The 14954-nt window shown below is 39.9% G+C and overlaps 1 protein-coding gene across 7 annotated transcripts in view; it reads left to right on the forward strand.

Moving 5' to 3' along the window:
- Nucleotides 1-5000: 5000 nt before the first annotated feature.
- MICU1 (mitochondrial calcium uptake 1) overlaps nucleotides 5001-14954 on the forward strand; it is a 246921-nt gene continuing 236967 nt past the window's right edge. For 3 of the 7 annotated variants that reach the window (XM_078077608.1, XM_078077612.1, XM_078077606.1), the window contains exons 1-2: nucleotides 5014-5134; nucleotides 5307-5480. The gene's annotated coding sequence lies outside the window, so the exon portion shown is untranslated. The other 4 variants (XM_078077610.1, XM_078077609.1, XM_078077611.1 and 1 more) reach the window with 4 other exon arrangements.

Below are 14954 nucleotides of genomic sequence, written 5' to 3' on the forward strand. Positions count from 1 at the left end.
AAACAATCATTTCTGATAGTTGCAGAGTGGCAAATTTTCCAACTCCACCACTCTCTCTGTATTTACCATGACATTTTCTTTTTAGGAACATCTTTCCTCTTTCCCCCACTTCTCTTGCTCTCATTAGTATAGACTCATGGATTTGTATTTTATTCAATGGATCATAATTCATCATTGTTCTTATTTTGATATTTGAGTTATCCCAGATTTGACCAAGGAGAGGCCCTTTAAACTAACTCCTGTTGACATGCCCCCATTTTATTTTCTGAGCATTCCTTATTTCTGGATTCCTCATTTCTTTTCTTTTCTTTTTTTTAGATTTTATTTATTTATTTGAGAGAGAGAGGGTGAGTGTGAGAGAGAGAGAGAGAAAGCACAAGCTGGGGGAGGGGCAGAGGAAGAGGGAGGAGCAGATTCCCCACTGAGCAGGGAACCTGATGTGGGACTCGATCCCAGGACCCTGGGATCATGACCTGAGCCAAAGGCAGATGCTTAACCAACTGAGCCACCCAGGCGCCCCTGGATTCCTCATTTGTTGTACCTTCCTGCCCTAGCCCTGAAATCAGCTGTTTCTCTCAGAAGCGCTGGTTACTTTTCATGGGGACAGGTATTTAGAAATCAAGATCTGGGCAGGGAAACTTTAATTTTGAAGTTAGTTTCGACCATAAAATCAAAAGGAATATATGTGGATTTTTACAAATCGTCATATTTATGGCTGATTTAGCTATTTCCTTTTTTCCCTTTGTGGTAAGAAAAAAAGAAACTTTAGCTTGTTTTTTTGGATTTTTCTTATTTACTTGAATTTAATTAATTCTGGCTACAATTATTAGCAACAGCAACTGTGGATCTTAAGTCTCTAGATAACTATCAAATATAATGTATCATCAAAATAAATTTGTGATGGAGGATTGCTTAAGTTTTGAAATACTATAACATAATCTGTGGAACCCTGAAGATAAGTATAATGAAACATGGAACATCTCACTGAATTTATTTTAAAGAAATTGAATCAAAGCTCTATAAAATAACACTTTCTGCAGTCAGATGCTTGTTGCAAAAGATGTTTTGCTTTTTACAGTGGTGTGATATGTTGAAAACTGCTGTGGTAATATCTCACATTATTATTTTTATGTGATAAAGGCAAATGAAATATTAAATGTTTGAAATAAGTACATCAGTTTCTATTTTAACTGAAATTAAATATGTACTCTGTCTCTTGATAACAGATTTTTTTCAACAATGACATACTTTTGAAATATTGAAGATGAAATAAAAAGATCATATTTTATGTGTGATAGTACTAGGGGCAAAGACCAAATTCATTTGTTTGTTGCATATATTTCTCATTGCATTGGAATCACCTGGGTCACTTTTTAAAAATCCAAATTCCTGGGGCACCTGGGTGGCTCAGTTGTTAAGCGTCTGCCTTTGGCTCAGGTCATGATCCCAGGGTCCTGGGATCGAACCCCACATTGGGCTCCCTGCTCCGCAGAACACCTGCTTCTCCCTCCCCCACTCCGCCTGCTTGTGTTCCTGCTCTCGCTATCTCTCTCTCTGTCAAATAAATAAAATCTTAAAAAGAAAAAATCCAAATTCCTGAGCTCCACCCTGGTCCACTTAAACAGGATATCTCATGATCCAGGAATCTGTATTTTAAAAATCTTCACAGATAATTCTGAGACATTTGATCATTAAGCTCATTTGGGAACTATTGGACATGGCAAAAAAAATACATTTATATCAGGATGTAAGTCTCATTATATAAACAAGCTGCCCAAGGGCAGGAACTGTGCTTATAAATTTTTATAAGCCCAGCACCTATTCTGAGCCCTGCATATAGTAGGCATTTGATATATGCTTATGAAAAGAATTTTGACTTCAAATTTTATTGGAGTCTTAATACCTAGTTTGTGCATGGAATACAACCCACATTAGGGATATTCTGTATTCATGTGAGAGGAACTACTTTGCACAGCAGCCTGAAAGACAGTATTGGATTGGTGGACTGATTTCTAACGCAGAATAGCTGTGTTCAGTTATAACCCTGAATTCTAACGCACTCTATGCTTCTGAAAAATGAAGAAAGAATGCTTACATTTATGATTGGTCTAGTCTATACATTTCTCTGTCTTGTTCCCCTTTCCACTAAATGTTCTACTTGTTGCCAGTATGGCTAGACAAAAAGAAAATAGTAGCTAACATTTGTATGGTATAACACAGTGGTTCTCAAAGAGTGGTCCAAGGAGTCTTGGGGTTCCTGAAACCCTTTCCGGTGATCCATAAGGTCAAGACTTTTTTCCTAGTAATAACAAGCTGTTATTTGCCTTTATCACTCTCATTCTCTGAGTGTACAGTGGAGTTTTCCAGAGGCTACATGATATGTGTATCAAAACAGATTAGGGGCACCTGTGTGGCTGAGTCAGCTAAGTGGCTGCCTTTAGCTCAGGTCATGATACCAGGGTCTTGGGATTGAGCCCCACCTTGGGCTCTCCACTGGGTGGGGAGTCTGCTTCTCCCTCTCCTCCCAGCTTGTGCTCTCTCTCATTCTCTCTGTCTTTCTCTCTCAAAAAAATAAAATCTTAAAAAAAAAAGAAACAGATTAATGCAGAAAAGATATGAAAATTAGCTGTCTTCTATAACCTGGACATTATAAAAATTTGCAGGAATGTAAAACCATGCTGCTCTTCTGTGTTTTTTGGAAAATGTAGTTATTATTCATAAAATGTTATTTATATCAGCATAGAATGGGTTATTTTTAATGACTGAATATTAATTCTAATTTCTAATATGTTGAGTTTTAATTTCTAACATGTTAAGTATTAGTAAGTACAATACACATAAACAAAAGTTGCTTGGGATCCTCAATAATTTTTAGGAGGGGCGCCTGGGTGGCTCAGTTGTTAAGCGTCTGCCTTCGACTCAGGTCATGGTCCCAGGGTCCTGGGATCGAGCCCCACATCGGGCTCCCTGCTTGGCGGGAAGCCTGCTTCTCCCTCTCCCACTCCCCCTGCTTGTGTTCCCTCTCTCACTGTGTCTCTCTCTGTCAAATAAATAAATCTTTTTAAAAAAATAATTTTTAGGAGAGTAAAAGGGTCTAAAAAGACCAAAAAGTTTGAGAGCCAGTGATTTATGTTTTTATATCTTATTTTGCTTTATATAGACAAATATTGCCTGAAATTAGATTAAATTACACCAACTCTTTTTTTTTTTTTTTAGATTTTATTTATTTGAGAAAGCGAGAATGAGAGAGAGAGAACACATGAGAAGGGGAAGGGTCAGAGGGAGAAGCAGACTCCCTGCTAAGCAGGGAGCCCGATGCGGGACTCGATCCCGGGACTCCAGGATCATGACCTGAGCCGAAGGCAGTCGCTTAACCAACTGAGCCACCCAGGTGCCCCTAAATTACACCAACTCTTATTAATGGATTTTTGTTAAACATTTATGTAATGATGATTTAACTTCTCTTTTCCCTTGTTCTGAGAAATGTTTGAGTTAGCTAGTACTTAACATTCTATGGGACCCCCAAGATGTTCCATAGTAATCTGTAACACAACTAGAACTTTCCATTATGAGATTTAATAGACATGCTGCCTGAGATTCTTTGTTTTCTTTTCTCTTTCTTTCTCTTTTCTTTTCTTTCTTTCAGATTTTATTTATTTATTTGAGAGAGAGAGCACAAGCAGAGGAGAGGGGCAGAGGGAGAGGGAGAAGCAGACTCCCCACTGAACAGGGAGCCCAATGCAGTGCTCGATCCCAAGAGCCTGGGATCATGACCTGAGCCAAAGGCAGACACTTAACTGACTGAGCCACCCAGATGATGCCCCTGGGGAAGGATTTCTATATCAGATTTTTCATTTAACAGTGAGCAGGCTCTAAATGGAGAGAGAAACGGAAAAGGTTATATTGATAGTCGAGAAGCAAATAAGCAAAGATCCCTAACCCCTGTGGCAGGTAGATCCAGAGGACAAGATTGAAGAATACTGCTACAAGTCCAGACCTTGGTGTCCTTCAGATCAGAACTGTGTCCCACTTGCAGAATTTACTGCATTACTTAGAGTCTTAGCTTCCCCCTGTGCAATTGAATACAAACTATCCAGCCCACAGGGTAGTTGTAAATAAACATTGGGTTGTATGTAAAGTGCTAGCACAGTGGCATGAACACAATGATTTGTTTTTCTTAGGTTAGTGGGGAGGGAGGGTCCTCTGAGAAAAAATGGAGGAAATAGTTGTTTCGCTTACTTCACAACTTAACCCAGTGAGAGTTCTGTTTGCGCCTTTTGTTTCCATGGTTGAGCCTTTTTCACAGCTCTTCGAAGGAAACTCTTGAAGAGGAATTTTTTATTTGAAAGTCCTCTGGTATCATAATCAAAATATTTTTATTCTATTTCTATAGCAAGAGAGAAGATCCGTTTCCATCCTCACTTCTGACAGTAACATCGTCGGAGAAAAACACGTTATTAGTAGCTTAGGGGCTAAACTCTCCCACAGTGTTACTTTGCAAAGAGAACAGCTGAAAAACCCACAGTAGAGGAAGTGGTGAGGTTTCTAAATTCAAAAAAGCTTCAAGGTCAGGAAATAGAGAAATTTTACTAGAAGCCTAAACCTAAATACAGTTCAAAAGGAGTAATTCCCAACTCACCGTAGTCCAGTTTTCTTTTCACTGACTCCTTTATGCTTAGTCAACACGTAAACGGGTACCAACGAAGTGGCAGTAGGCACAAAAAATTCAATTTAACAGACTTTTTTGTGTACACTCATGTGCGTTGGAAAGAGAGGAGCAGAGGAAAAGGCGGAGAGCTTCTGGGATTCCTCCCGCTTTCCCGCCTTAACATTGAGGGGGCGGGGCCCGAGGCCGGGGCGGGGCCCGAGGCCGGGGCGGGGCCCGAGGCCGGGGCGGGGCCCGAGGCCGGGGCGGGGCCCGAGGCCGGGGCGGGGCCCGAGGCCGGGGCGGGGCGGGTTCTCCGTGCCCCTCTCACACGTATTTCGCCACTATCCCAACAGGCCTAGCGGCTAGGAGAGTCACGTGAGGGTGGGCGGTGTAGGTGGAGCGTTTTCTCCGCTGGTTTTTCATCTCTATGATTATCAGAGGCGGGCGGCGTTGACTCCAGAGAACTGGCAGCTCTAGTGTGGACAGGTGAGTCCTGGGCTCTGAAGGATGTGAAGGGACAGCCATTTAGGGAGGGCGACAGGGAAGGCAGGGCGAAGCAGCTTAAGGGATCTGACCTCCGGGACCGCCCGTTTGTCGGCTCTGGGATCAGGCGACTTCTCAGGTCTGGTGGCATAGCTGTCTTCCCTCTTGCGCTCAGCTCAGGGGCCTGAGAGGAGTCCTTAGTCGTGTCTGCTTCCAGTCCTCCGCTTTCCTTCGGCTCACCTCGTCCCATTTCGCTGTCCCGGGAGATCTGCCAGTGCCGAGTTCCCAACCGCAAGGTTCACTTGGGCGCCGTCGTCTCTCGCTTCTCGGACAAGCAGGAGACGCACAGGTATATTTGACTGGTTCAGCTGGGATTTGTGGATGTGGGTGGAATTGGGTGATGGAGTTTACACTTAGATCTCTAATGGGTAGAAATATTAATCATTAAATCGAAAAAAAGAAGTAGAAAATCAGTGGGGACCCGAAGGAGCAAAACAAGTGCAGCCTTCTTGGACTATTTAGTTTTTATCTTTTCCAGTGTCTTCCTGTTCTCAGTCTCACTCAAGTTTCCTTCACCATTCCATCCTGGCCCACCATAGGATGTTTTGAGAATGAGCCGAGTGTTAACTCTGTGCGAATGTTGAGAGAAGAGTTTAAAACCGGCTGTTCTTTAAGTTGCTGTCTCTGCGATCTTACGGTTTTCTTTTACTTCCCTTTCAGATGCCTAAAAAGTATTGTAGGTATTTGTAAATATAAGCAGAATAACCATTTTGTGGCTAAGGGACTAGAGTAAAATATTCCCCCTGTCGTATCTGGAAAGACCATTTTCTTTGTTACTTTTATAAATGTTTTTATTTCAGTTTTTAAGGTGGTTTGGATATACCTTTGTTTATGTTAAAGTGTTCCTTGGGGTCATGTGTGCAAGTGATCTAGCAGTAGAAGAAAGGAGTTTGCAGACAAAGTGTACCGATTTGGGGTTTGATAGATGTGGGAGAGTTAAGGTTTAGAGTTAAGTTAAACCATATGACTAATTAATAAAACGTCCACATCTTGAGGCATAGCTATTGCCCAGGATGACAAACAAGCTGTCTTTCTGGAGTTGCTGGAGGGAGGTGGGTAGGGGATGGGCAAGATGGGTGATGGGTATTACAGAGGGCACTTATTATGATGAGGACTGGGTGTTGTATGTAAGTGATGAATCACTGAATTCTACTCCTGAAACCAATACTATACTGTATGTTAACTAACTAGATTTTATTTTTTTTTAAAGATTTTATTTATTTATTTGACAGAGACACAGAGGGAACACAAGCAAGGGGAGTGGGAGAGGGAGAAGCAGGCTTCCCGCTGAGCAGGGGCTCGATCCTGGGACTCTGGGATCATGACTTGAGCTGAGGGCAGATGCTTAATGACTGAGCCACCCAGGCACCCCAACTAACTAGATTTTAAATAAAAATTGGGAGGAAAAAAAAGAACATCACTCTGGCCATCTGATTATGTCAAGAAAATGTCATTGGCGCCTTCTGAATGTCCTTACTGAAGATTATAAAACGCAGAGTAATACTTACAAAAAGAGAAGATTCAGGAGTAGGTTCTGAGCTTAGGAAGAAAGGGAAAGAGTGATAGAAGCTAACAAAAGCAAGAGAATAAAAGCATGTATTGCTGTCTTCCTTTGTAATTTATAGACTATTTACTGTATTCAGTAGACCTTTTACATTCTCAGAGACTGTCCTATATTTAAGAAGAAACAGTGGTATGTAACTTCTCCCATAATGCAATATTACGTAAAATAATTATAACTAAAAGATTTAACTGATCCTTCAGGTCTTATATTATTTAGAGTTATAGGACTAAAGTAATTGATAAAGTTATTAAACCTAATTTGGTCACTTTCTTTCTTTTTTTTTTTTTTTTAAAGTAGGCTCCCCGCCTATCATGGAGCCCAGCTCGGGGCTTGAACTCAGGACCCTGAGATCAAGACCTGAGCTCAAGACCTGAGCTGAGCTCAAGAGTCAGAAGCCTAACCGACTGAGTCACCCAGGTGCCCCCTAATTTGGTCACTTTTAATCTTTAGTTTTAGTGAGTAATTTTTATAGTGGCTGTAAAACTTGCTGAAATGTTAACCAATTTTTTCCATATAGAATTGTTTCATATATTCCTTTTAAAAAGAGAAACTTTTTTTTTAAAGATTTTATTTATTTGACAGAGACACAGCGAGAGAGGGAACACAAGCAGGGGGAATGGGAGAGGGAGAAACAGGCTTCCCATGGAGCAGGGAGCCCAACACAGGGCTCGATCCCAGGACCCCAGGATCATGACCTGAGCCGAAGGCAGACGCCTAACGACTGAGCCACCCAGGCACCCTGAGAACCATTTTTTTTAAGAGAACCAATTTTTTTTTTTAAAGTTTTACTCACAACCCCCCCCACTCAAAACAAAAAATGGCTTGTTTTTGTGCCAAGAGAAAAAGTTGATTCTTTTAAAATAGATTTTCTCTACACTTTGAAAATTATGATAAAATTGTTAATGCTTTTAAGACATTAAATATTGGTATCTGAGCATATTTGAGAAGAAAACAGGCAGTATTTTTTAATGTTTTATATTTCCTATTATAGAAGTGTATGTGCCTGTTTTTGAAAAATGGAAACATTATGGAAAATACAACATTGAAAGTCGATGTTTCCTGCCTGAAACAGCTTAAAAAGGCAGATGAAATATACAGAACAGTGGTTTCCTAGATTTTGGACATTGTACAGCAAAGGGAAGTGATCCCTGAGAGATGGGAAACAAAGGAGGTGAGTTCTGTGACTGCTCTGGTTTGCTGTCTGGAAAGTTTCCCGGCTATGGGGGATCCCATCCAGAGAGCACAGTGGTCTCCTTGAATTGAGTCAGTCTGGGGAGGTCAAGGCAGGTGGAGTTTGCAGAGCAGAATACTAGAGATGAGAAAGCTAAAAGGAGACTTCCACTCAAGTATTCAGCTGAGAACTATGATCAGTGCATACATGTGAGGAAACGACTGAAGTTAGGAAAAGAACCACTTGAAAAGAATAGTGAACAGTACTCGGAGTTTCTGCAGAGGCAGAAATCGTGTTCTTTCCTACCAGCCAGAGTGGAAAATGTCTTAACAGGTCATCATGTAGACTACTCACGAGGGCTTTGTCTTAGTAGTGGGATAAAATTCAGAGCTCCAGCCCAACCTAGAAAGCTTAAATGCCAGACCTGAAAGGGTCAGACTGTTTCCAAGAAACTTAATTATGTCCCAGAACTAAGCTCAAGAATAGATATTGGAATACAACATAACCAACACCCAACAAGGTAGAATTCACAGTGTCTGGCATGCAATCAGAAATACTAAGCATACAAAGGAGCAGGAAAATATGACTGACTTATGATGACAAGAAAAAAAAGTCAAAACCAAAACAAGTGACAGGTGATAGAATTAGTAGAGAGGGATATTAAAACAGTTTTTATAATTATATTTCATATGCTTAAGAAACTAGAAGAAAGGGCGCCTGGGTGGCTCAGTTGGTTGGGCGACTGCCTTCAGCTCAGGTCATGATCCTGGAGTCCCGGGATCGAGTCCCACATCGGGCTCCCTGCTCGGTGGGGAGTCTGCTTCTCCCTCTCCCGCTCCCCCCTCTCGTGCTCACTCTCTCTCTCTCAAATAAATAAATAAAATCTTAAAAAAAAATAGAGAAATATTAAAAAAAAAAGAAACTAGAAGAAAGATTAAAAGAATTTTTTTTTTTTTGAGAGAGCATGTAGGAGCAGGGGGTGGTGGGGGAGGGACAGAGGGAGAGGGAAAAAATCTCAAGCATGCTTAGTGCAGGGCCTTACTTGGGGCTTGATCTCAGGACCGCCCCCCCCTTTTTTAAGATTTTATTTGTTAGAGAGCACGCGCAAGCGCACACAAGCAGGGGGAGCGGCAGACAGAGGCAGAGGGAGAAGCAGTCTCCCTGCTGAGCATGGAGCCCGATGTGGGACTCGATCCCAGGATCCTGGGATCATGACCTGAGCCGAAGGCAGACGCTTAACCGACTGAGCCACCCAGGCACCCTCAATCTCAGGACCTTTATTAGATCATAACCTGAGCTGAAATTAAGAGTCAGACACTTAACCAACTGAGCCCCCCAGGTGCTCCCAGAAAGATTGAGTATGTTAAATAGAAACATGAAGATAAAAAAAGACCAAAATGTAGTGGGGGAGGTTGTGCATGTGCAGGGATAGGGGGTATGTGGGAACTCCTTGTACCTTATACTCAGTTTTGTTGTGAACCTAAAACTGCTCTAAAAAATAAATTTTACTGGGGTGCCTGGGTGGCTCATTCAATTAAGCGTCTGCTTTCGGCTTGGGGCACGATCCCAGGACCCTGGGATTGTGCCCTGCATCTCTCCTCCTGCTCATGCTCTCTCTCTTAAATAATTAAAATATTTAAAAAAAATAAAATTAATTAAAAAGAAAAAGACCAAAATGGAACTTTTGGAGATGGAAACTATAATGTCTGAGATGAAAAAATACACCAGGTGGGATTAATGGCAGATTAGACATTAGGGGAGAAAATTATGCCAAAGCTCATAAAATAATCTATGAAGAGTTCTTTTTTTTTTTTTTTTAAAGATTTTTATTTATTTATTTGACAGAGACACAGCGAGAGAGGGAACACAAGCAGGGGGAGTGGGAGAGGGAGAAGCAGGCTTCCCGTGGAGCAGGGAGCCTGATGTGGGGCTCGATCCCAGGACGCTGGGATCATGACCTGAGCCAAAGGCAGACACCCAACGACTGAGCCACCCAGGCGCCCCAATCTATGAAGAGTTCTTAATTTGAATTTGATTATGCTTTTATTTTCTTTAAAGATTTATTTATTTTTGAGAGAGCAAGGGAGCAAGTGGGTGGAGGGGCAGAGGGAGAGGGAGAGAGAGAATCTCCAGCAGACTCCCTGCTGAGTACAGAGCTTGACATGGAGCTCGATCTCATGACCCTGAGATTATGACCTGAGCTGAAACCAAGAGTCAGACGCTTAACTGACTGAACCACCCAGGTGCCCCTCGAATCAAGCTTTTAGATGTAACTTGAGTATATAGGAAATAAAGGGACTGGAGAAACATTTAGACCATACTAGGAGGAAGCAACTAGATAAATCCAGAATTTGAGAAATGATGCAATATAGTTGCTCTGTTCTCCTTTTATTCCTCCCCGACCCATCACTGGCATCATCAATCTACTTTCCATTTTTATGAATTTCACTACTGTCATATAAATGGAATCTTAAATTATTTGTCTTTTTGTGACTGGGTTACTTCACGTAATGTCTTTAAGATTGATCCATTTTGTAGGATGTATCAGAATTTCCTTCCTTTTTTAAAAAATTGTTTTTGTTGTGGTAGAATACACAATATAAAATTAACCATCTTAACCATTTTTAAGCGTAGAATTCAGTGGTATTAAGTACATTCAGATTCTTGTGATACCATCACCAACATCTATCTCCAGAACTTGCAAACATATATTAAATACATCTATTAAGTAGTAACTGTTTATTACCACTTCTGCCCCCCACTCCCCCCCCGGGCCCTGGTAGCCATGATTCTGCTTTCTGCCTCTGTGATTTTGACTACTCTAGGTACCTCATACAAGTGGAATCATACAGTGTTTATTTTGTTGAAACTGACTTTTTTTTTTTACTTCGCATAATGTTCTCAAGATTCATCCATGTTGTATCGTTTATCAGAATTTCCTACCTTTTAATGGTTGAATAATATTCCATTGTATGTATAAACCATATTTTGTTTATCCATTCATCTCTTGAAGGGCACTTGGGTTGCTTCCACTTTTTGGTTATTGTGAATAATGGTGCTATGACGGGTGCCTCGGTGGCTTGGTCGGTTGAGTGTCTGACGCTTGGTTTTGGCTGGGGTCATGCATGATCTTGGGGTCGTGGGATCGAGCCCCATGTTGAGCCCTGTGTTGGGCTCCCTGCTCAGTGGGGAGTATGCTCGAGGTGCTCTCTCTCGCTCTCTTCCCCTCCCCAAACCCACATGTTCTCTCTCTCTCTCTCCCTCTTTCTCTCTAAATAAAATAAAATAAAAATAAAAATAATAATGCTGCTTTAGTATGGGTGTGCAAATATCCCTTCAAAGTCTCTGCTTTCAGTTCCTTTGGATATATTCTCCAAAGTAGAATTGCTGGATCATATGGTAATTCTATGTTCAATTTTTTGAGGAACTGCCATACTGTTTTCCATAGCAGCTGCACCATTTTATATTCCCATCAACGGTGTACAAAGATTCCAATTTCTCTAATACTTGTTTTTTCTGTTCATTTCCTTGATTAGAATGGCAAGATTTATGGTTAGAGTCTTACTTTGCATCTTGATTGTTTGCATTAAAAGAAAGATATTTAGGTGTAATATATTTATATAATGTCTTAGGGAAATTTATGTTACATAATACAGTTTTTATTTGAATTATCACCATCAGCAGCATCCTGTTGTTAACTTCCAAATATTTATTCATAATTTACTGTGTTAGACACTGTGTTCAACTTTATACAAGCATTTTCTCATTTAATCCTCCTCGTAGTCATTTGCAGTAAGTGCTATTATCCCTGTTTTATGGAAGCATAAAATTGCCAAGTCAGGAATCAAACACAAATCTGACTGACTTCAAGATTAATGGCCAGGGGCGCCTGGGTGGCTCAGTCGTTAAGCGTCTGCCTTCGGCTCAGGTCATGATCCCAGGGTTCTGGGATCGAGCCCCACATCGGGCTCCCTGCTCGGCGGGAAGCCTGCTTCTCTCTCTCCCACTTACCCTGCTTGTGTTCTCTCTCTGGCTGTCTCTCCCTGTCAAATAAATAAATAAAATCTTTAAAAAAAAAAAAAAAAGATTAATGGCCAGTAAGAGGTCAAGTTAGTAAGTTCTAGTATCTAGAATTAATGAATTAGCTAGATTACCTTTTTTTTATTTTTTAAGATTTTATTTATTTATTTGACAGAGACACAGCGAGAGAGGGAACACAAGCAGGGGAGCGGGAGAGGGAGAAGCAGGCTTCCCGCTGAGCAGGGAGCCTGATGTGGGGCGATGTGGGGCTCGATCCCAGGACCCTGGGATCATGACCTGAGCCGAAGGCAGACGTTTAACGACTGAGCCACCCAGGCGCCCCTTAGCTAGATTACCTTGATACAACTTTCTGGTCCTCAGCTTATAAAAACAAAAGAGAACAAAACAAAATACACAACAACAATACAAACTTACCTACATGTTCAGTAAAGCTTTAATTTGTGAGCTAATTTTGCTAATTAAATCCTAAAGTTGAAAATAACATCTTCAAGTAAGCAAAGGAAAATCTTAAAAAAAAAAAAAAAAAAAGTACCTGGGGAATAGAAATTGGAATAAAGATAAAAAAGGTAGGACAGTATACAGTGAAATATCTAATATTGCTGTCAGCCTAGCAGGTTGATTTCTAGAGAGAACATAAATACAGACAGATTGTTATAAAGGAGTATCTATAAAGATGTCTGTTGCTGTGAAGACTAAAAAAAAGTTCCACTGAAATTGTTATTTATGTAGAAAGAGACTTCCTTTGGCAGAAATATATATTATTCTTGCACATTGGTCCATAGCACTGATCAATTCTTTGCTGTTGAACGGGACTCTGAGTAACATATCATGGACCCACAGTTGAGTTCTGACATGGAATTATTGTTCATTTTAATCCTGGTGCCCCATTTTCCATATCTGAAAATCAAATATAGTGCAAATGAGAGATATTCATTGGAGCTCTTATAAAATATAGAGTTCTGTGCAAACAAGGTGACATGGTTATCAAATATTGATTCCTTTGTTCTGTCTTCACATATCATTTCTATATCACAGGAGGATTTAGAGCTTTTAATTTAATAGGGAAGCCTGTAAAGTATCCTAACTCCGGGTTCTATAGTGCTTGTAATGTACTATTGTTGATCAAAGTTTTATATTTTCCTTATTTAAAAAACATTTGCTCTTTCTGCAGTCAGTCTCAGACTTTTGTAGAGTTAGGCTTAGTCAACTGGTACTTTTATGATACGTTTCCATGTTAAAGCTTTATGGACAAAGCAAACAGACTTAGCTAATTAACAAATTACAAATAGGGACATGGTTTCAATAGACCATTTAGGTTTATGCTGTTGTATGATTAGATTAACTCAACCTAATAACAGCTTATTGAATGGTTGAGTGTCTCTTTTTTTTTTTTTTAAAGATTTATTTATTTATTTGACAGAGAGAAACAGCCAGAGACGGAACATAAGCAGAGGGAGTGGGAGTGGGAGAGGGAGAAGCAGGCTTCCTGCTGAGCAGGGAGCCTGATGTAGGGCTCCATCCCAGGACCCTGGGATCATGACCTAAGCTGAAGGCAGACGCTTAAGGACTGAGCCACCCAGGCACCCCTGAATGGTTGAGTGTCATTAAAATAGAATTTTATATTATCTATATTACATATAGATATAGCATATGTAAAGAAGACTACATGAAACATATATGTATACTTTAAAGAATAATTATAAAAGTGAACCATGTAGGTAACCATCATCTAAGCCAAAAAAGAACATTCCCATCACCTGAGAAGTCCCCCATGTGCCTTTTCCTAATCACAGCCCTTTTCAGGAGACAAATTACCACCCACAATTTTAGTGATAATCATAGTTACGTGTATCATTACATACTTTATTCGTTTTGCCTTTTTGGGGGCCATATATATATATCATTTCATATAGATGAAATCTATATATATTCTTCATGATTTGCTTCTTCACTCAACATTACATTTGTGAGACTTAATCATTTGTTACTTGTAAAGCATTTTTGGAGGGATGCAAATTTTCCTAAAATTAATCTTGTGATTCTCTATCTTCTTTTTTCTTTTATTTATTTTTTAGTAATCTCTATATCCATTGTGGGGCTCGAACTCATGACCCCCCAGATCAAGAGTCGCATGCTCTTTCGACAGCCAGCCAGGTGCCTCTCAATTTTTTTTTTTCTTTTTTAGGAACTATTAATAAAGTTTGGTTGTTAGTCCTTTGACGGTTATATGAGTAGCAACTGTTTTGTCCCTCTGTGGACTTGGTAGTGTTTTTTGATGTTATCTTTTATATTGTTTTTGTGTTATCTTTTATGATGCCTTGTGTGTTGTTTTTATGGTTGCTTTTAATATACTTTATCAGTTTTTTATATTTATTTTTTTGTATTGTTTTAAGTCTTATTACTGTAATGTCATAGAGATGTTCTCTTATATCATCAGTTAGAAACTTTACTTTTTTTTTCCTTTTATATTGAATGTTTAATCCACTTAGAACTGATATTTGTGTATTGTGAATCCATTTAATTCTTTCCCTATGCATACTCAATGTTCCAGGCTCATTTATTGGGAAGTCTTCCTTGTCCTACTGATTTGGTATCCCACCTCTGTCCTGCTTGAAGTATCTATTTATGTGGATATGTCCTAGAGCTTTAAAGGTTTTTTTGTTGTTCTATTTGTACCTCTGTGGCAATATCACATTGTCTTAGATACTAAGATTTGTAATTAGTTTAAATGTTAGAGTAGGTTCTCCTATCTTGAAGTGTTGTTTTTTTTTTCTTCCTAAGCATGTCTTAGGTTTTCTTGTCCTTTTATACTTCTATATTCATTTTAGGGTCAGTTTGTCAAGGTCCACTAAAATCCCATTGAGATTTTCATTGGGATTGCATTGACAGTGTAGTTTAGCTTGGGGAGAATTGCCATCTTTACAAAATTTTGCTGTTCAGTTTATTAGCATTATACTACATTTATTTAGGTCTCCTTTAAGGAGGTC

Source organism: Halichoerus grypus, chromosome 7, assembly GCF_964656455.1.
Source record: "Halichoerus grypus chromosome 7, mHalGry1.hap1.1, whole genome shotgun sequence".
NCBI lineage: Eukaryota > Metazoa > Chordata > Mammalia > Carnivora > Phocidae > Halichoerus > Halichoerus grypus.